We start from the raw sequence: 23394 nt of genomic DNA, 5'->3' as shown, positions 1-23394 counted from the left end.
CCTTGTTCTTGTCAATCGGTCCCTATTGCTCTCCCTGAAACTCTCAACTACCTCTGGTTATTTCAGTCTATCCACGTCCCATTTCCTTCAATTCCTACCTTTTTGCAGTTTCGTCAGGTTCAGTCCACACTTCGTATCCAATAAATTGTGGTCAGTGTCCACTTCTGCCACTGGAAATTCCTTACAATTTAAAACTTGTTTGCCAAATCTCTGTCTCATTATTATATAATCTATCTGAAACCTTCTAGTGTCTGCAGACCTCTTCCACGCATGCAACCTTGTTTCATGATTCTTAAACCATGTGTTAGCTCTGAGTAAGTGGAGCTGTGTGCAAAATTCTACCAGGCGGATTCCTGTTTCATTCTTTACGCCCACTCCATATTCATCTACCACTCTTCCTTCTCTTCCTTTTCCTACTATCGAATTCCAGTGCCCCACGACTATTAAATTATCGTTTCTCTTAACTACCTGACTAATTTCTTTTATCGCATCATACGTTTCTTCAATCTCTTCATCATCTGCTGAGCTAGTTGGCATACAACCTTGTACTACTATGGTAGGCATGTGCTTCATGTCTATCTTTACTACAATAATGCATTCACTAGTCTGTTCATAGTAGCTTATCCGTGTTCCTATGTTTCTACTCCTTATTAAACGTACTCCTGCATTACCCATATCTGACCTTGTATTTATAACCTTGTATTCACCTGCCTAGAAGTCCCGGTCCTCCTGCCACCGATCTGCACTAATTCCACTACATCTAACTTTATGCTATCCATTTCCCTTTTCAAATTTTCTAACCTACCTGTCCGATCAAGGGATCTGACGTTCCACTCTCCGATCCGTAGAACGGCAGATTTCTTTCTCCTGATAACGAGGTCTTCCTGAATAGTTTCCGCCCAGAGATCCAAATGGGGGACTATTTTACCTCAAGAATATTTTACCCAAGTGGACGCCTTCACCAGTTAACCATAATGTAAAGCTGCATGGTATCGGGAAAAATTACGCCTGTAGTTTCCCTTTGTCTTCGGCCGTTCGCAGTGCCAGCACAGCAGGCCATTTTGGACGATGTTACAAGGTCATAACAGTCAATTATCCAGAGTGTTGCCCATGCAACTACTGATAAGGCTGCTGCCTCTCTTCAGGAACCACACGTTTGTCTGGCCTCTCAACAGGTACCCCTTCATTTTGTTTGAACCTACGGTATGGCTATCTACATCGCAGAGACCACGATAGCCTCCCCACCAACGACATGATCCGAGGTTCAAGCGGGGGATGTTGGGGGTGGGGGATTACATTTAATGAAATTTTTTCTCGAATCATAACAGTTACTGGACAAGGTGCTACGAACAGAACGAGTGTGTTTAAGTGGTGAGTTTAGTGGAGTGGGAACAATCTTCATCACAAACTGAGGAGAAGAAGACCTTCCATTTATTTACAGATAGCTGTGTAGATTCTAGATTATTTTTGTAATTCCTTGCATGTTCGAGTGCTTGCTCGGCACAAGCTTTTATTTTAATAACAGTGTAGCGTACAGTACCGGTGTTGCTACTGACCCTCGGATTGTACAGGCTTTTGTTTGTTTTGGTTAGTATAACTCAGTGTCGGACAGACCATCAGTGGCAGAGCACCTCGTGTTCCTGCTGCTAAGAAGACGAGTACACCGTTCTCTTGTTGTATATTATTACGAACTTCATACAGGAGCGACTACAGTAATGGATAGGAACTGTGATTGCTGTGTACAGATGCGAGGTGAGTTGGCGACCCTTCGCGCACAGCTCCAGGCTGCGTTGGATTCCATCACACAGCTTGAGGCGGTCGGATGCGGGGATGCAAGAGACGTCGAGCACGTCCCACGTGTCCCCCCTTCAGTTTACTGCTGTGGCCGCCCCGGGTACTGCCTGCACTGAAGTTGAGCCCTCACCCGTGCTCGAAAGGGAGATCATTCCAAAGTCTGGCAGGCAGAAAAAAACTTACCAAGGGGCCGATCGTAGGGCCTCCCCGGTTCGTTTGACGAACAGGTTTCGGGCATTATCTGTTGCTGACGATTTGTCTGAGCCGGATGGGGTCGTCCAGCCTGTTACAGAGACAGTTTCTCGGCCCGCAAGGTCTGGGTGTTCACAGAGGGTGGGTTTGCTGGTAGTTGGGAGCTCCAACGTTAGGCGCGTAATGGGGCTCCTTAGGAACATGGCTGCCAAGAAGGAGAAGAAAGCAAGTGTACACTCTGTGTGCATACCAGGGGAACTCATTCTGGATGTGGAAAGGCTGCTTCCGGATGACATGAAGGGTACAGGGTGCAGCCAACTGCAGGTGGTGGCTCACGTCGGTACCAATAACGTATGTCGCTTTGGACCGGAGGAGATTCTCTCTGGTTTTCGCCGGCGAGCAGAAGTTGTCAAGACTGCCAGTCTTGCTTGCGAGATTAAGGCGGAGCTTTCCATCAGCATCATCGTAAATAGAACCGACTTTGTGCCTTTGGTGCAGAGCCGAATCAGAGGTCAGGCGGTTCTGTGACCGTGTAGGCTGCAGATTCCCGGACTTGCGCCATCGGATGTTGGGTTTCCGGGTTCCGCTTAGTAGGTCAGGAGTCCAGTGCTCACAGGAAGCGCCCACGCGGGTAGCGGAGACTGTGTGGAAGGGACTGGGGGTTTTTCAGGATAGACGGCCACAGGGAACCACAGAAAGGGCGTCCGTCTAAAAGGGGGAAGGTAAAACACAGTAAGTTAGTTGTAGAAACGATCGGCATTGTAGCTGTAAACTGTCGTAGGTGTGTTAGGAAAGAACCGGAGCTCTAAACCCTAATAGAAAGCAATGAAACTCAAATACTTGTAGGTACAGAAAGCTGGCTAAAACCGGAAATAAGCTCAGCAGAAGTTTTTTCTAACGATCTAACAGTGTTCAGAAAGGATAAATTAAATACAGTTGGTGGTGGAATATTTATTGCTGTCAGAAGTAGTTTGCCTTGTAATGAAATTGAAGTAGATAGTTCCTGCGAAATATTTTGGGCAAAGGTCATACTTAACAATCAGACTAAACTATAAATTGGGTCGTTTTACCGCCCCCCCCCCCTCCGACTCAGAAGACATAGTTGCTGAAAAGTTCAAAGAAAACTTGAGTCTCATTTCAAATAAGTACCCCGCTCATACAATTATAGTCGGTGGTGACTTCATTCTACTCTCGATATTCTGGAAAAAATTTTACGTCTAAAGCCGGCGGCAGGCATAAAACGTCATCCGAAATTGTACTGAATGCTTTCTGAGAAAATTATTTTGAACAATTAGTACATCAGCCCACTCGAAGCGTAAATGGTTGCGAAAGCATACTTGACCTTTTAGCAACAAATAATCCTGGAAAAATAGTGAGTGTTGTGACGAATACAGGGATTAGCGAAGACAAGGCAGTTGCTGGTAGGCTGAATATCGTAACACCTACAACCGTAAAAAAGAAACGCAAAGTATATCTATTTCAAAAAGCTGATAAAAATGCTCTTAACGCCTTTTTAAGAGATAGTCTCCACTACTCTCGATCTGATCACGCAAGTGTAGAAAAGTCGTGGAATGATTTCAAAGAGATAGTATCGACAGCAATTGAGAGATATACACCACATAAATTAATAAGTGATGGTACTGATCCCCCATGGTACACAAAACCGGTCAGATCGTTGTTGCAGAAGCAGCGAAAAAAGCTTGCCAAATTTAAAACAAAGCAATATATCCAAGATTTGTAAAGTTTTGCAGAACTTCGAAATGTAGTGCGTACTTCAATGCGAGACGCTTTCAATAATTTCCACAACGAAACACTGTCTCGAAATCTGGCAGAAAACCCAAAGAGGTTCTGGTCATACATAAAGCACACCAGTAGCATGACGCAAACAATACATTCACTGTGCGATAAAGACGGTGAAGTCACTGGTGACAGTGCCACTAAAGCAGAGTTATTATACACGATTTTCCGAAACTCCTTCACCAAAGAAGACGAAGTAAATATTCCTGAATTTCAATCAAGAGCAACTGCCAAGATGAGAAACATAGAAATATATATCCTCGGTGTCGCAAAGCAGCTTATATAACTTGCTAAAAGCAAGGTTTCCGGTCCAGATTGCATACCAGTGAGGTTCCTCTCAGGGTATGCTGACACAATAACTCCATATTTAGCAATTATATGCAACCGCTCGCCCACAGAAAGATCCGTACCTAAAGACAGGAAAATTGCTCAAGTCACACCAATACCCAAAAAGGGAAGTAGGTGTAATCCGTTGAATTACAGGCCCATATCACTAACGTTGATTTGCAGTAGGGTTTTGGAACATATACTGTATTCGAACATTATGAAGAAGCTCGAAGAAAACGGATTATTGATACGTAGTCAGCACGGATTCAGAAAGTATCGTTCTTGCGAAACACAACTAGCTCTTTATACTCATGAAGTAATGAGTCCTATCGACAGGGGATGTCAAATTGATACCATATTCTGAGATTTCCAGAAGGCTTTCGACACCGCTCCTCACAAGTGTCTTCTAATCAAACTGAGTGACTATGGAATATCGCCTCTTTTGTACGACCGGATTCGTGATTTCCCGTCAGAAAGGTAACAGTTCGTAGTAACAGACGGAAAGTCATCGAATAAAACAGAAATAATATCCGGCGTTCCCCAAGGAAGTGTTATAGGCCCTCTATTGTTCCTGATATATATTAACGACATAGGAGACGATCTCAGCAGCCGTCTTAGATTGTTTGTAGATGATGCTGTTATTTACCGTCTTGTAAAGTCATCAGCTGACCAAAACGCATCGCAAAATGATTTAGATGAGATATCTGTATGGTGCGAAAAGTGGCAATTGACCCTGAATAAATAAAAGTTTGTAGCTATTCACATGAGTACTAAAAGAAATGCGCTAAATTTAGATTACGCGACAAGTCACTCAGATCTGAAGGCTGTAAATTCAACTAAATACTTAGGGATTACAATTATAAATACCCTAAATTGGAACGATCACATAGATAATGTTGTGGGTAGAGCAAACCAAGGACTGCCATTCATTGGCAGAACACTTAGAAGGTGCAACAGGTCTACTAAAGAGACTGCTTACACCACGCTTGTCCGCCCTATTCTGGAGAATTGCTGTCGGTGTGGGATCCGCATCATATGAGACTGACGGATGACATCGAAAAAGTACAAAGAAGGGCAGCTCGTTTTGTATAGTCACGAAGTAGGGGAGATAGTTCCACAGAGACGATACGTGAATTGGAGTGGTAATCATTAAAACAAAGGCGTTTTTCGTTGCGACGGGATCTTCTCGTGAAATTTCAATCAACAATTTTCTCCTCCGATTGCGAAAATATTCTGTTGGCACCCACCAACATAGGGAGAAATGATCATCACGATAAAATAGGAGAAATCACGGCTCGCACAGAAAAATTTAAGTGCTCGTTTTTCCCGCGTGCCGTTCGAGAGTGGAACGGTAGAGAGACAGCTTGAAGGAGGTCCACCGGAAACTCCGCTAGATGGGTTCCAAAAGAGCTGACACAGCAGCACAAGAAAAATCGGCTGGAGATGAAACGTGGGTCGCTTATTACACGCCTGACACAGTGGCATCAGACTGATTTGCCAAAAAATTCAAAACCACGATCTCGGAAAAAAGAATCATGGTCTTAGTGTTTCGAGACATAAACTGCATCATTTATCCGAATTTTTGCCTCAGGGTATGACCATCAGTGCAGAAAGATACTGTGAGATCCTAAAGCATCTCAAAAAGGGCATTCAAAACAAAGGGAGTGGAATGCTGACGAGAGGAGCGTGCTTGCTGCACAACAACGCCGTCCTCACGCAGCCTTAGCCAACAAGACGCACTTGGATTCATTTTGTTGGGGTGTTTTGAAGTAACCCGCCTCCCGCATTCCCTTTATTTGGTGCCTTAACGTTATCATCCTTTCGCCATCCTGAAGGCACACGTCAGTGGAATTTAATATCGACCGATGAGCAGAAAGAGGTTCTAAAGTTGTGAAAGGAGCTGAAGGGTGAGTTCTTCGAAGAGGTCATATAGAAGCCTGTGTCATGTGTCGCGACATGAAGTGAACAGTATGGCAGTTATGTGGGAAAATAGTCAACAAGTGTATTAATAATATCTTGTAATTTCTTCAAAGACACTTTTTCTAGAAACTGAGCTACACTTGCTTTCTGGACATTAATTCATTCACTTTATTTATTTATTTATTTATTTCACTTGTCAAATGAGGACTTTTACGTTCTTGCATCTAAGTAACCCTTTTTGTATTGCATGTAAGGAAGAAAGAGAAGATTCCTGCTGATTGCAGAAAAATGTTTGTTGTGCGGTGCACACTTCCTCTCCTTGTTGCACAGTACCGATAAGGGCCTGTGGTTATCAGCATGTCTGGTGGAGACCGTGCAGCGAGTGGCGTGTGCGCCACCAGGGAGGGCGCCGCGTCTCGTGGCAGGTGAGTTAAGCGGCTCCTCTGCTGGCGGCACCTCCAGTCAGTTCCGGCAGGCAGGCAGCTGCGAGGGAAGGCGGTGACTTCACGGCCGGCGGTACGTCAAAACCATGGTCTGTAATGGTTGGAAGCAGGGGCGGTTCCAGAAGTCGGTCAAGGGGGGGGGGCTAATTGGGGGAGGGGGGGAGGTATTAGGCGAGTGGAATATCACCTAACAAAAGGTTGGTGTTGCTTAAAGTAGTTTTTGGTAACTGTTTTGGAGTTCAACGTAAAAGAAACTTATTTTCACATGGGATATTTTGTAAATTACATAAACCATGAAAAAGGTCAACTTACAACAAATAAGTTTTCATTAATTTTCTGGATACAGAAGGTGACATGAATGTAGAAACTTGAACTTGACATGAATATAAAAAAGATCTGTAACAAAATTCACTGTATATTTCCGTCTTCTGCCCAATTTGTCATGCTCATTCGCCTCTGTTTCTTTTTACTGAATGTGTCAATGAGATTTTCAATGTCCATATCTCTTTCTTTATGGATATTTGCAAGAGCCAATCCATTTAGTCTCACCTGCGCCACTGTGTTACGCAAATAAGTCTTTATTCGTCTCAAAGTAGAGAAGCTTCGTTCAGGAGTGCTTGTGGTGACAGGAATAGTCCCAAATATTTGGAGTAAAACATACACATTTGGGAAAAACTACTTGTCACAGTTCTTTAATGCTGTTTCAGGTCTTTTACTTTCATCAACCCACTTTTTCTTCCATAGTTTCAGTTCTCCTTTCATTAAAAGCGAAGAACTGTCCCAAAACTGTTCATATTCATCGGATGCCTGGATCACTTCATCCACATTGTATTTTAAACAGTATGCAGGAATAAGTAGTTCAAGTGGTAATATGGTGCGAAAATCTTAGAGAAATCTTGTTTCTAGCTCGGCAATAAAACGATCCACAACAGGTAAAAATACTGTTGGCCTGAAGTATTCCTCGGCGTTTGAAGCAGAAACGTTGTCTCTTTTGGTTTGTGTTGAAATAGTCCTTGGCATTGCTATTACACTTCCAATATCTTCTGCCAGTTTAACAGCGTCTTCAAAAATACTTCCGAATTCTATTTCCGAATCCGTCCTTGTATTGTTGAACACCTCAAGCACATCATTGACATGATTTAAGGCAGTTGTTAAATCCATTGTTCGCTTAGTCTAAAGAGAAGCAATATGCTGCAGTTGCTAACGCTACTGCGAAGTCTCCTCTTCGGACAGCAGAGCTAAACATGCAAGCTTTACTAGTCGTTTCTGCGTTGGTTTCACGACTACTTGAAAGTTCGTCAAGAAAGGTCACGATCGGGACCAATAGCTCCTTGAAAGTAATAAGGGTATCGTGTCTTCCCACCCATCTTGTGGGACACATTGCCTTCAACTTTGTTTTCTTTGACTCTGTGAACGGTAGTCGTGATATAACTTCCTGTAGCGAACTTTTTCTGTTTGCAGAGGCAAACAAGAATGATGAAACTGATCCTACAATTCCCATCATATTTCTGACTACTGGAGTATCACAAGACTTAGAAATGCACAAGTCCAAAGAGTGGCTAAAACAGTGGGTATAAATAGCCAACGGTTGTTTACTTAAAATAAGAGCTTGAACTCCTTTAAATCTCCCAGCCATGTTTGAGCCGCCATCATAGCCCTATCTACAAAGATAATGATAGCTCAGCCCCAGTGTCTTGACTTCTTCATCGATGGCTTCTGCAACCGAAGTGCCAGTAGTTGATTTAAGCTCAGTAAAACCCAGAAAGTCTTCTTTGGTAACAAAAGTCTCTGTGTCAATGTACCTAACACAAAAGTCATATGTTCCCTAGTGGTGACATCAGTTGTTTCATCACATATAATGCTAAAAAATTTAGCCTTTTTCACATCCATCGATATTGAGGAGCGAATAGCGTCACCAATGCAATGTATGACTTCGTTTTGGACTGTGTTCCTTATCGTAGAACTGTTTCGGCCACATGTACTGAAATGAAGTTTTAAATCTTCATCTCCAGCATCCATACGAAAAGCCAAAAGACTCTGAAACACTCCATGTTTTCCCTCTAGAAGATCATCAGTTTTTTCTTCTTTTAGCTGAGGAATTAAACCATGATCACGATGTCCTCGTAAAGGTAGGTTATTTCTAGCACACAGGACTATAGTCTTTATAATAGGCCTCAAGCGTCTGCGGTTTTCTTCAATAACTGAAGATTTCTTGGTATCGAGGACAACGGTAATACTTTTTTTACTTGATTGCATAGACCTGGTGAATTCTATAGCCTTCTCCATGGAAAATTTGTGAAATTTTGTGTTTTCGTGATGACGAAGATCTTCCGTAGCCTTCTTGTATTTGACCAATGGTTCTTTTAGCAGTGTTTTCAACGCCTATAAAAATAAATTAAATATGTCGTAGGTAAAGAATTAAGTAAAGAAAAAATAGCGCAAACACCAAACCTTACAAGCGCTCGAAATGTTAGCAACATGGAAATTTTTTCTGGGAAACCAAGCCTGAAAACTATTTGAATAATTATGTTTTTGTGTCTGAAGTGTTTCCATTTAAAAACGACACCTCCAAGTTATTTATGTTTTTTACCAAGCCAGCTAAAGGTTTCAGTTATTTAGAATAATCGAAAGCTGTAATAAGTACCTGTGAGCCGATTCCGGCACCTGAAGGAGAAAACAGAACACATGCAGTACAAAATCCACCACGTAACATTTTATTGTATGAAAGCCATTTGTACTGGCTCATCCATTCATGCTTAAATCTTCGGTTTTGCTTCCATTCTAATTGAGTAGGAAAAGAAAAGTTTGCAGGAGACTTCCAAGTAGTCTTAAAAAACTCAAGCTTCTCATCATCACGTAAGGCTCCTTTAACAGCTCTTCCTATGTCATATGGATCATAATATGTTTCAGTCCTTTCTGATCTTTCTTCCTGTGAATTAAATATGCTTTAAATGTCAGTATTACGTACAAGTGGCTCAACACAAAAGTATATAGCGTTATTTACACGTATAAAAATTTAAATTTATTATGACCACTAAAAAGTCACCACTTGTCTTGCAAAACATTAACATTACCCTATATCCCTCGGTCTTGCTCCCTCCCCCTACAAACATTCGTATGGGCGCCCTCGGTAAACAGTATTGAAATGGTCTTGTGTATTGACATGCTTAATGAAGGTACTAACTCCAGCAATTCCGTACAGTAATGACAAGAAAAAAAGACACAGAACAGTGAAGCAGTAAAGAGTAAGAAAGCAGACAACAATGGCTTCTTCAGGCAGTGTTTCAGCTACCTGATGTTACCAGCAGCCTGGAACAAGTGACTGCCATCACCTGACTTTTACCAATTCAGGACTGTCAAAATACAGTTCACATACTGTAACTCTTATTTGTTTGTCAAACTGGTCTGTGAACGGTATTTATGAGTCCAAGGATACATAAAATCTAAGTTTCTCCTAATTTATTGGTCTTTGCCTGGAAGTTTTGTGCGAAATGTTCCTACAGAAAGGCTTCAAAATTTAGCACGACATTAGCGATCTATGTCAGTGAAGGTCGTTGGTTGGTTCCGCCCTTCAGTCGGTCACAGTCAGATTAATAACAGCAAAACCGGGAAAGAGTCCGCATCACATTATTTACTTCAGTCCTATAAGCTTTGTTCTAGTAGTCTGAAAAGCTTTTAGAAACTTCTGAAATGCTCTCACATGTTTATAGACTATTACTGAATGTTGGCTCAAAAATGGTTCAAATGGCTCTGAGCACTATGAGACTCAACTGCTGAGGTCATAAGTCCCCTAGAACTTAGAACTACTTAAACCTAACTAACCTAAGGACAACACACACATCCATGCCCGAGGCAGGACTCGAACCTGCGACCGTAGCGCTCGGGCGGTTCCAGACTGTAGCGCCTAGAAACGCTCGGCCACCAGCGGCCGGCCTACTGAAAGTTGGTAGATCTTTGAATAATTTGTAAGGTGACAGAATAAATGAAGGTCAATTTAGCACCTTACATAAGCGCTATATATATGGTAACGGGAAGGTGAATATGACACCTTTGGCGGTAATGAGCAAATTTGCCTGTAAGTATGTAATGCAAAAGGGATGACACTCAATCGACGGTATTAACACACCGATCATGTAATGCATGTCTATGAGCAGAAGGTGAGACAAGCAGCGAGGAAAAACGTTTTGATTTGGAAGCAATTGTGAGAAGAGGAGAAGGCCACACCACAGGGGGTACCACGGAAAGCGCTTAGGGCGCGGCCCAAGGCGGGAGTCAACGACCGACCGAACAGGTGACTCTGACCGTATTGGTCGATAAAAGCCGTGACACGGAGAAAGAAAGAACCCAAGTGGGGAGACAGATCGGCTACGAGAAAGACATGACGAAAATTTTCGAGGACTCTTCTCTGACCAGGCGTCAAGTCCAGAACGGGGCACATAACGCTATGTACGACGCAGAGGAGATATTTGTGTGAACACTGCGTTCACAGCGGTTGACGTCCAGCTAGGAATTAGCTCCAACAGCGGAGAAACGAACCAGACAGTTAGTTAATTGTTCTTGAGAGAACTGAGAGGGCATTATAATATGCACGATGCTCCAGCCATGCGTGTGTGTATTGCCATATTCCAAGACTTGGGATGAGTACTTATTTTCTCGCAGAACGAGAAACATAGGGAAAAATTCAGCAAAGGTTTAATAAGCTTTTATAGGAATTTCAGAGGCAGAGAGCGGCCATGCATATGATAGCTCATCACAGCAAAGGTAAATACCGCGTGCAGAGGCGTAAACTTGTTGGTTCACCAGCTTGGGTCCACTGTAAACTTGGGTAATCTTTCGCTCAACTTGTCACAAAACTAACCATCGTCCGTAGACTTGATTGTCATCCTAAATAGAACCGAACTTTGAAACGGAATCGGATGATTTATCGTAGTACTAACCAACATCATAATGTAATTGTAAGAATAATTTTGTAAAGAAACTTCTAGTTAAAATTTAATATTCTTGTGTTTAGGATTAGTTAAATTTCAGAGGACAAGATGCGACATTTTCACAACTGTCTTAACATTGTCACATTGTAAACTGTGTAAAAGCGTGTATATCTCTGAAAAGTTTGCAACATTAAACAAATGTCATTACAGCATGCACAGTTGTGTCCTCAGTCATAGAATAAACAACCACTATTTCACATCTTACAAATTCTGTTGATATTATTAATACCAGAAATACGTATATCCAGCTTTAGTAAAAAAAAAATACAATAAAGTGTAATCTTTCAGTACAAAATAATTAAATAATGCTGGTTTGTGCAGAAAATATTTTTCCTCCTTAAAGACGAATGGCGTCTTAAAAAATTGACCTCACTTTTATGTTTTCAAGCAGTCGTATTCTTATCATTTGTTATCGATTAAACATAATAGCGCTAATCCTACATAATTAAACTAATAACTACTAGTAAAAAAATCTCAGTAACATGAAGGAAGTGTTATTTAAAATTAAGAAGATATGACTCTTACCAGTTGTTTTGTGTTGTTGAAATTGTAGTCTCTAGATGCACATGCCTTTGACGGTTCCAGTTCTATAGCGCAAGTTTCAGATCTTTTACGAGAGTTTTTGGCCCTACGCTCAGGTTTGCCAAAATAATCCGTTAGCTTGCGATTCATTCCAGCAACGTCTTTAAACGATCACTCCAATCTCTAATAAACTATTATTTCAGAAAAAAATTGACACTTCACGACGCTACTTAGTTACACACTTCAGTAATATCAATAATCATACTCGGAAAACAAGTGCTCGCTGACAGCGCGTGGAAGAGTTGGAAGGACAACTGACTGTTTTTAACAATCGATTGGTCAGTCTATTGTTTTTACGTGCAGTCGGTTTCTTCACTCGTTTGCAGCCATTGTATGAATTTTACACTCAGTTTCCGGGTTTGAGTTATTTTATTTACTTTCTCTTTCGGACTTTTCGGTTATCATATCAATTTTTGGTTGGTTTTTAAAATTTAATATCAAAAGATGCCCTTTAAATTTATGTATATATAAATGAACCATCACCTATTAACACGTTTCTAAAATATTCATGATCAAAGTTGTAAAGATCGTTTTGGAACACCCTGTGTTTTCCTTACTTCTTTATTGAGAAGCCGCCAACAATCGGTGATCGTATACACTGCGACGTTGCCCCGCTCGCCAGACAACTGAATAATTTAAATATAATTTGCCTTCTACTCATTGAGTTGTGTTAAAACAGTTTTAATTTACGTTCATATTCCTTACTACAAACACGTACTATGTTTCAACATGAACGTCCCTACAATGCGCTTTCACAAATTCCTGTAACTCTCGTGTGTAGTTTATATCTACTGGTCGGTAGGTGGCGCGCACCCGCTGGCGTTGCCACCACTACAACGCGTCTACAGAATGTATGTGCCCGGGAAAATAATACGATTTGACCCAGATGTCCGGCGATTTTGAAGTTTTTGTCTAGGGTTAGTAATTTAAGTGTTGGTAGGCACACCTGGCATATTTAGCTTTCATGATTATTGTAAGTGGTACATTAATATACATCCAGTATATATTAATAAATAATAAGAAGCCCATTTTAAGTTGAATGATATTTATTGGTTTAGATAGTAAGCTGTTTGGCACTCTTATTCCTTTGTTAAAATGTGTTTGAAATACATTGCAACCGATATTGCTACATAATTATTAAAAAAATGATTGAACCTGCTGAAGTAATATATTCGCTGATTTCTTAAGTCATTTTATCCAGTATAAAATGGTATTCCATTAACGCGAGGGGGGGGGGGCTATAGCCCCCATAGACCCCCCCTCTCCCCCCCTTGCCGACGCCCCTGGTTGGAAGTGCCGATTGTTGCTACTTGGCCAGTGAATTTTGCTCGGTGGGGTACGTGTTCCGACGCGCTAAGCGTTTGTATCGGGACAGATTTCCAGAATGACAGTGCCCCGACGTTTGCAGCAATCAGTTATCGTGTTAGCATGGCGTCAGCGTAAGGCAGTTACACCGCTGGAGTTACATACTTGAACATAAATTCAGACTCTAGGTAAGTCGGCAGGATGCACTGTGTATTTTACCACAAACGGCATGTGTGCGATGTCCGAAGAGTGTGCCGAATAGTTGTGAGTAAATCATGGCCGTGCTAAGTGAATTCGAACGTGGGCAAATTGTTAGTGTTCGTCTTCAGAGTACCGCCCTCACCAAGAGAGCTGGTGTGTCTGGTGCTCCAGGAGGCACACTGTCGAAGCTTTACACCGCGTACAGTGAATGTTATTTCGTAGGATGAGAGGTGCTGCACACGTTTTCCAACTTCTGGCCGAGTTTCCTTCCCAGGAGTGGTTCACAAGGAAATGGGGTCGGAGGTAGGTCGATGACGATTTCGGCAGCCACATCCGGAAGGTGGCCTTACTGTTAAGGCTTGTGTGACTATTAAGACTGATCTGGTCCTACAGTGATTGTTCCCCAATGGCGATGCTGTGTTCCGAGAGAAAATGGCCACTTTTCACACAGGTCACGTCTACTAGGACTGGATTTGCGACTTCAATAGTTCGATGATAAACTGTCGCATCTACCCTGGCCACGACAGTGAGCTGATCCCAGAATTGTTGCATCTTTGTGGTCTGCTTCGAAGAGAAGGCTGCTTGATTCTTATTTACCTCCATGATAGTTACCTGAATTTGCAGTTATTTTTGAAGAAGAATGGTAGAAGATTCCCTTTAAAACGATACAAGACCTGAATTTTGTCGACCACTGTGGCCGAGCGGTTTTAGGGGCTTCAGTCTGGAACCGCGCGACCGCCATGGTCGCGGGTTCGAATCCTGCGTCGGGCATGGATGTGTGTGATGTCCTTAGGTTAGTTAGTTTTAAGTAGTTCTAAGTTCTAGGGGACTGATGACCTCAGATGTTAAGTCCCATAGTGCTCCGAGCCACTTGAACCATTTTTGAACCTGAATTTTTCCAGTCCCAGACTAATGGGAGGGGTTTCGAATGCCAGTGGTTTTCCTACACCTAATTAGGCGTGGTAACATTCTGTTTCTTGCCTATCCCATGTATGTCAGGCAGTGAGGCTACCCTCACAACCTGAGAGAACAAGGAACAGACAGTGTAAGTTTACGTTGAGATAGAATGGCAATTACTCATTGTGTGCAAAATGTTTATATACCCATGAATGCACACCGCATATTTAGTTGTAAATTCGATGTCATGCTAAGGTAAAAATTCAGTACACACTAATTTTTGAATATTTAACATTTCCAGACGTCCGACAGGATTGCGGTGAACGCATTGACGTTAAGGCCCTTGGGGGTCTTAGAAGCCCCACTAAGATTCTATAAATATCGTTATTTTTCAGTCTTGTTTCGTTTATTACGAAAACTTACTTTTATAAACGAATGAACACAGTCATATAAAACATAACTATAGTTAATTTAAATTAGGAAAACATTAAAGAAAAGGTTTGGATATTAATTTCAGTGGAATAAGTTGAATTTATTTTGGCATATAGAAACATATGTTAGTATTTATATAAACTAGGAAGTGCACATTGATGAGTTACATTGCAAATCAAAGAAAGAAGATGCCTATGTTTCACATTACACAGACACAACAAAAATTAAGCTACGCAGTTCTTTATCCAAATAAAGATTAGACTGCCTGTCACAAAGAGCTACACATTACTGGAAACAGTCTTCACAAATAAGCACACTATGTTCATTGCATACATTGTTAGAAAATTTAGAAAAACACTGAGCAATTTTCCTTTCCAATTCACACGGAAAAAGAAAAGCTCTTCTTCTTGGCATTTTTCTTTTTTGGCTGACTTCATTTCCTGACCCCTTTTGACGCTCATTTCTTCGCAAATTTGGAGTTTGGCTGTGGACTTCATATGTGGACGAATATGTCTTCGTGCCAAGTTTTAGAAGAAAATCATTCTTTTACATCATGTTCTATTGTAATGTTCTGGATTTTCATCTGTGAATAAACAGAAAGCGCTTACAGCTGCAACATACATTAGCCCGTAAAACGAGCGGCCATTCCCATCCTTGCGTTTTGCAAGTGTGAATACGTATCATCTGGTCTAATGAATCCACATTTCATTTTATATTGTCATGAGATAAGTTCATCTCTGGTTAATTCTTTGTGTGAGTCTCATCAACTGTGTCGTCGTGCTGCAAGGAACTTGGTAGCGCCACACTCTTATTCTTATCTGGTACATAACTCACAGTAGTCAAACCAGCTCTCGATCCAAATGTTGGAGGTAGAAACTGCCGTGCCTTACACGGTTTCATTTCAGTTGGAATTTGTGGATTTTTATGGCGAAGATTACCAACTGCTGTAATTTTATCCTTCAATAATCTTGAAACAAGGAAACATTAGTAAAGTAGTTGTCCATAGCGACATTGCTTGAGCTTCCTCTAAGCCAGAGTCATTACCACATGGGCTGCCACATTAGCTCGACGAGGGTGATATGGATTTTTCCTGAGTACTACATGCAGCGTATGATGTCACAGAGTTGCAGAGACAGAATGTCTCTATTCCATATGTTCCTGGCTTATGGAATAAATTGTAGAAATCTGCAGCGCCCTCTGAATTAGCTGCTAATCGTCGTCTTTCCAGATGTGTACGATGAACTATTTCATGCACGATATTATTTGTGATTAAGTAACACCAAGCATCTTTTGGCAGTTCTGTATTTGTTCGCCTAACAGAACCCAGAGAAACTTCCTTTTCATTATATTACGAGTAAGCGTTCTTCTAGAAAGACCCGGTGTTTTGCTCCACTAAATTCTATCGCGTCCGATTAAAAAGTTTGTAGACTACGCTGATCTTTCTACAGTATTTGTATTTTCGGGCTGGGTTGTGCTTGGTATAACATTTGTGTCTGCAAGCTGGAGCGTACTTGCTACATTACTTGAACTTTCAGGCTGTGCTGTAGTGCGAGGCCAGGCTATCGTTCGTTAGCCTACATCATTCGCATCCGAAGATTTATTGCTACTTTCATCAGAGTCTGTATGGAAGATCAATTGTAGTATTATTGTAATATTCAGACTGCGAGTACCAGCAATGATGTGCTACCGTAATTGGGACGGCAACGCTCTTTGCTGTGAAAAGAGAGCATCCAGACTTCTTGCATTTGTTGGAGATAACGAATGCCGATTGCACACTGTGTTTCTTTGGGGTCAGATAAGTTTGCATATAGACGTCATTTGAAGTGCAGAGGAGATACAACTTGCAATCGCAATTATCAAGAATAACAAATTTTATTCGATGTTGGATCCCTGGACCTTCATAAAACGATTAGTGTGTTTAGCAATCCAGTGCAGAGTCATTTCTTCGAAAATTAACAATACTGGTCGAATCTGCTACTATCATTATCCGAACGACGCGCTATGCTTCGCCATCAACATGTGTGTTAAAGACGTTCCCTAAGCAAACTGTCTGTTAGTCAGAAGATATCATAACTGCCACTGTTGTTCAAGTGAAAGTGTTTCCAGAAAATCTTATTGCGACTGTGCCACGAGAGACGGAGTCTTCATCGCGAGTTGTAGCAGTTTGCTCCGACTTTGCCTGGCGTTCTCTGCGAACCGGAGAAATGGAAACCTCCGACCGCCAACTCACCCATTCTCTCCTTCAGAAGCTACGAAGAAAACATATTCACCTATAGCCAAATTTTTTTACAGATTTTTATATTAGACATGTAAAATTTTTTTAAATGTATGCATCTAGGCAGAAAATCAAAAGAAATTTTAAATGCAGTACCTGTCTTATCTGTGGCAAAGTCAAAGGTCAAGTTGATTAATTAATTTTTCTTTACGACGTAGCAGTTCATTATAAGATCAACTTCAACAGTGAGCAGGAAGTTCATTTTTTTTGTTGTTGCAAAAGTCTAGCACGTACAACTCATCGTTCATAGATTGGCAAGAAATCGCTTGCCGAAGCATTAGATTACAACAGGCGAGAAAATTCTGCTTCATACATTAAATGCATAGCGTTAAGAAAACACTGCTTTCATACACCCTTTGCTGTGTTTAATTGAATTTTATCATGTTTCTTAATCCTGGACGTATTTTTAAGGATTTCATAAAACGGGATCGAATTATATATGATTTAATATGATCAAAGGGATGATTAATTCACTCTCGAGCCTGGGAGCCCCCCCCTCATTCATCCAAGGAATAAACAGAAATCGTGTGAAATTCAGCTCGCTCTGTTCGTCCCTGAGAGCCAAGCGCAGTAAACAATGGCGTCCAGGTTTGTAGACGTGTTCCTTGACTTCCACAAGACATTCAGTGTAATTCCTCACTGTCGTTAGTGGAATAAAGTTGAATAATAGGGAATCTCAATAGTAGGATTAGGAGTTCCCAGTGGATAGAACTCAAAATGTTGTTGTTAATTATCTGAAATCGACGGTTTTGGAAGCCACCTACGTACTTTTTTGCACACACACACACACACACACACACACACACACACACACACACACACACACATAAACATACACACACACACACACACACACACACACACACACACACACACACACATATGAACAGCTGTGTTTGAGTCGTGCCGTTACCGGGAAACACGGCACGGACTGCTGATGACTGGCGGTCCTGCACTGTCCCACGTGAGCGTTGTCGGCGAGTATGGCGACGTGCTGGATAGTCGTCTCTACTTTTCAATATCTTGGAGAGACGCAGTTGGTTGGTTCATTGGCGGAGGAGGCCAAATGGCGAGGTCGTGGTCCCACAGGATTAGGCAAGGATGTGGAAGGAAGGCGGCCGTTCTCTTTCAGAGGAACGATCCCGGAATTTGCCTGAAGCGATTTAGAGAAATCACGGAAGACCTAGGTCGGGATGGACAGACGCGATTTTAAACTGTGGTCGCCTCGAATGCGTGTCTAGTGTGCTAACCTCACTCCGACTCCTTGGATCATGGTTTGGGGGGGCTACCGGGAATGATTTCAGATAAAGATAGTTTAGGTCAATTGGCCAACGGCGTCCAGCAACAATATACAACTATGCAAACCACTGTACAATGAATTCAAAGGGCTTTTTATGATCGTGAAACTTTTTTGCTGGAGTCATTTGAAGAGTTGTTATGAGAGAGTTGTTATGCCACGACGTTGCTTCTGTTCTAAAAAAACACATGTTATGAACTTTAATTCACAGTTCCAGGTGTAGTAGTGGTGAAGCAGGAAGAACGTCTGGCAAATTCAGTTGTTCAGTCCCATTCATAGAAGAGAACCACCCTGTGGTGGTTATTAATCATTTTCGGAACGTTCTGTCTACATCACGGCCAAATATAGCCGTTTGGAAGAATTACATACAAAACACGGCACATACTTGGGAAGCACACTTAGCAGACTGATTCAACAGTATCAGAGAGTTTGAAAATGCCTTTCTCAATAAAAATGTGTTGCACAAATGGTGACGCAGAATTTAGTTTTAACTCATTACAAATACATACCAGAGCAAGTTTTAACTAGTGGCTGACAGCCCTGAGACATCATAAGAAGAACGGAGCAAATGTTGAAATGGTTAAGGAAAAAATAATAGAGCCTTAGAACCAGCGCTACAGACGGAATCTTCATCGAGACCGAATGTTAACGCTGTATGGTCTCCACTGTAGCGACAATAATCACCATAACAATTATTCCCGTCGCCACTGACCACATCAGGAGAGTGGGAATCCTGGAAGGTCGGGCAACTTGGGAAGAGTGACGAGCTTGGGGAGCACCAGAGCCCAGCGAAAGCAGTTTTGGACGAGACTTACAGGGAAAGACACGACTCTGGGACTGGTCACTGGTTATCAAACTTGACACGAGATAGTATTAGCCTTACTGTGACGTAAACAATGTTTTATTGTGTGAAGTACAGTCAACAATGTCACATATCTTTATGCCTTTTATCAATATTGATATGTATGGGATTTATATCGACCACTTACCAGATTCTGTTGGTTGGCGAATGTGTTTCGGAAAGATTGCTTAAGCTGTTGGAACAACGAGAGAATATTTCGGACTTTTCATGTAATTATTGTCTGTGTGTTTCAGTGATGCTGGTCATAAGACCAAACCAATGTGAGGACAAGTCTCGCTAAGGCTCTACATTCCGTTGCAAGAGTATGAGCATATCTTTTTAGTAGTGATATTTGTAAGTGTTAAGGTGCTATCAGAAATTGACTGCCTGATAATAGAGAAGTGCAAGTTTCGTTTTGGAGGTGAATTCCTTCATTGCGCAGTACTGATATCAAGATTAGTTCTCAGACAAAATGGTGTAAGACCAAAAACAGGGAACGAAACGGATAGTATGAATGACTCTCTTACAGGGAATAGTGATAATTTAATTAGTGCAGTAAAGTATAAGCCTATTCCGAATAACTAGAAACATTACCTTCTTGTCCTCCAACGTAACATTCACAAATACAAAAAAACTTCAGGTAGTATGATATAAGTGACTCGTGTTAAATTAAGGGAACAGCACCAACACGCTTGTGCTCAGTGAAGAGCTTTATTTTAAACGAAATATTGATGGAAGTGCTCTGAGCACTCTTGCCACATTTTCGGCAAAAGGTAACAGACTCGATAATATGATACACAAATAAAGTCGCTATACCCAGGATTGTTCCAGACATGTCTTAAAATGAGCATCGAACAGAGAGATAAAAAGCATCTTTGCTATGTGTAGCGAGAACGGGCAATGTAATCACAAGGTCGATTGATGCAAGTAACATGCCCCTGAACACGAAAAAATCTTACACCTTATACAAGAAGAGATGAAATGGCTTATTAGTGCCTTAAAGCAGTGAAACGAGTCGTAATACTTGTGTGGCTTTTATCGGAATTAGAAAAGAGTATCAATGGAAACACAAAAGAATAATAAATTCAGGGACAGGCAGCGAGTTCTAAACGCTGTTATCTGGGTTACTATGATACGTGGCCTTGCGGAAAAATCAACAACATTATTTATCCTCTTAACTCTCCACAGCACTGGTCTTTTGCTTTCTATTATACCACTGTGTGTTTTTCGGCGACTCCTTATTCCACCACAGGCTTTAGTTCCGCTGTCAATACTTTATTATCATGCCCATTCGCTCGACTTCCTTTCTTCCACAAACTGTAACTGTGCGCCTTTGTTGCTTCAGTTACACCGAAGTTTAGATTAAAGACCCTCCGGCATAATCGGAGAAGCTCGTAACACATTGTGCACCCGTACAGTTCTCTACCGTGAACAATTCTTTGTGCAGACGTCTGCCGCAGACCAATCTTCGCTGCCGCCAGTCCTCAAGTAACACACACACACACACACACACACACACACACACAGACTTCCTTTAGCCTTCTACGATTTACCCCAGCTCCCTCCAAATGACAACTGGTTCGATATGCCTGTGGACTGCAGCCTCTTCTTATAAGGCTGAGTGCGCACTGGCGTAGGACTGTAGTCGGCGAACTCTTTAGTTAACGGAGCCAAACATTAACAGTAAAACGACTTAAATTTTTCACCATCTGTCTGAAATTTCTTCATTACCTTTGAGATCGGAATGTGTTCTAAGATACTATAACAAATATATGACAAAGATAGTGCACTGTAGCTTTGTGAATCATATCTGCTATTCTTCTTGCAGACGGGAGTGGCTTTCTTGCAACCATTGGGCACAGTTTTTTCTTCGAGGGATTCACAGGAGAGGCTCGCTGAGTCACAAATTCGGCGTACCATCTGACAGGGATTCCATTGGGCCCTGCAGCTTTGACCAGACCACTTTCAGCAACATCGGTGTCTTAATGCTTCTGACAGTAATATATATATTTCGCTTATGTTTGCACTAGTGCGAGAACTGAATTTTGACAATACACGCGGATTTTCGTTTGTAAAGATATATTTTAGAATGCTTTTCCCTTTCTAACTTTGATACCACTAACAGGCTTTACGACCTGAATTTCTGTTGGTTTTCATAGCAGACTTTCCGAGAGTACTCTTCCACGGTATTCGTCGTAGGCTTTTTGCATTGCAATGTTAGCAGCTCTATTCTTTGTTTCATAGCCATTGCGAAATAGCGTCTGGTCCCTTGAGATGTTTATTTACAGTGCACATGGAGTGTCCCACTCAACAAACTGTTTTGCACACATATCAGCCAAAACATTATGACCACTGCCTACCGCGTCGTTGGGTGCCGTCCCGTGGCGTAGCGGGCACGTGATACGGCAGCAAAAGCTATGTAAGCGTGGCGGACACGGACGGGGGGTCACCTTAAAGAAGGTACGGCCTGTAAATGGAGGAAACTATTGAGATAAGCGACTTTGACAAAGGGCAACTTATTGTTACTCAGAGCGTGAGAAAGCGTATCTCGGAAACGGTCGAATGTTCAAGTGCTACTGCCGTGAGTAGAAGGACAGTGAAACTACCACTAGGCACTAAATGACTGGACGTCAACGACTCGTCACAGTACGTGGGATACGGAGGCTTTTTTGCTCTATAAAATAAGGCAGATGCTGTTGTGCGACATCTCTGCCGAAATAACGCAATGCTGGCGCACGCACAAGTGTTTCGGAACACACCGTTCAGAGCACATTGTTGGACATGGAGCTCCGCAGCAGGCTACCACTACGTGCTCACACGTTGACCCGACGACATCGTCAGTTACGACTACAGTGGGCGCGGGACCATCGGGATTCCACAGTCGATCATTGAAATGTGTCAGCTCTTCGGGTGAATCACACTATTGCTGCACTAGGTCGATGGCCGTCTCCACAAACGCCGAGATGAACAGCGGCTCGAAACCTGCAGCGCGCTATGCACGCAGGCTGGTGGCAGCAGTATTATGCTATGAGAGACATTTCCCTGGTAGTAATCAGAGACACGCTGACAGCTGCAAAGTACCTGCATCTCTTCATGCTTAATGTCTTCCCCTACGGTGGTGTCATCTTTCAGCAGCATAATAGTCCGTGTCTCGGAGCCATAATCGTGCTACAGTGGTTTCAGGAGCAGTGATCTCACTTGATGTCTCGGCGACCAAATTCGCCTATTGCAAATCCTATGGAACCCATCTGGGTCGCTATCGCTGGCCATCGCAGCGCACCCAAAGCAGCAGACCGTTATTCACGCGAGTTACACGACCTGTGCGAAGACACCTAATGCCACACACCACCACAAACCCGCCAAGAAACTGTCGGATGCCTGTCTGGAGACGGACAAACACGCTATTAAGCAGGTGGTCATTATGATTTGGCTCATCAGTGTATCAATGCAAGTGCACCTTTTCTTTTAAACGTAAGACATACTTCTTCTTTATTCTACTGTTCACACCTTGATGTTTCAATTTTTTCATTAAAATATGACATTACTGCCTCTTTATCCAGTTTGCTGTAAATATAAATCTTTGTACCTGTTTTAGTTGCGTTTTTACCTTCAGTAATCATAGTTGCTACAACTTCTTAACGGTCAATAACACTATTTTCAATTTGGACATCTTCGAAGGTGTCAGGTCTATCTGTTACCTTTGGACCCAATCGCCGTCCATCATGACTGGGTTTTCGAACTGTTTCATTCTACGTAGTTTTCAGAGAATTCTTGCAGGGTATATTGTCAGGCCCATCATTAACCACACTTGCTAGGTGGTAACCTTTAAATCGGCCGCGGTTCGGTAGTATACGTCGGACCCGCGTGTCGCCACTATCAGTGATTGCAGACCGAGTGCCGCCACACGGCAGGTCTAGAGAGACTTCCTAGTACTCGCCCCAGTTGTACAACCGACTTTGCAAGCGATGGTTCACTGACAAAATACGCTCTCATTTGCCGAGACGATAGTTTAACATAGCCTTTAGCTACGTCATTTGCTACGACCTAGCAAGGCGCCATTATCAGTTACTATAAATATTGTGAATCATGTACCGGCAAGACCG

Source organism: Schistocerca americana, chromosome 2 (genome assembly GCF_021461395.2).
Source record: "Schistocerca americana isolate TAMUIC-IGC-003095 chromosome 2, iqSchAmer2.1, whole genome shotgun sequence".
Classification (NCBI taxonomy): domain Eukaryota; kingdom Metazoa; phylum Arthropoda; class Insecta; order Orthoptera; family Acrididae; genus Schistocerca; species Schistocerca americana.
This window is presented reverse-complemented; position numbering follows the sequence as displayed.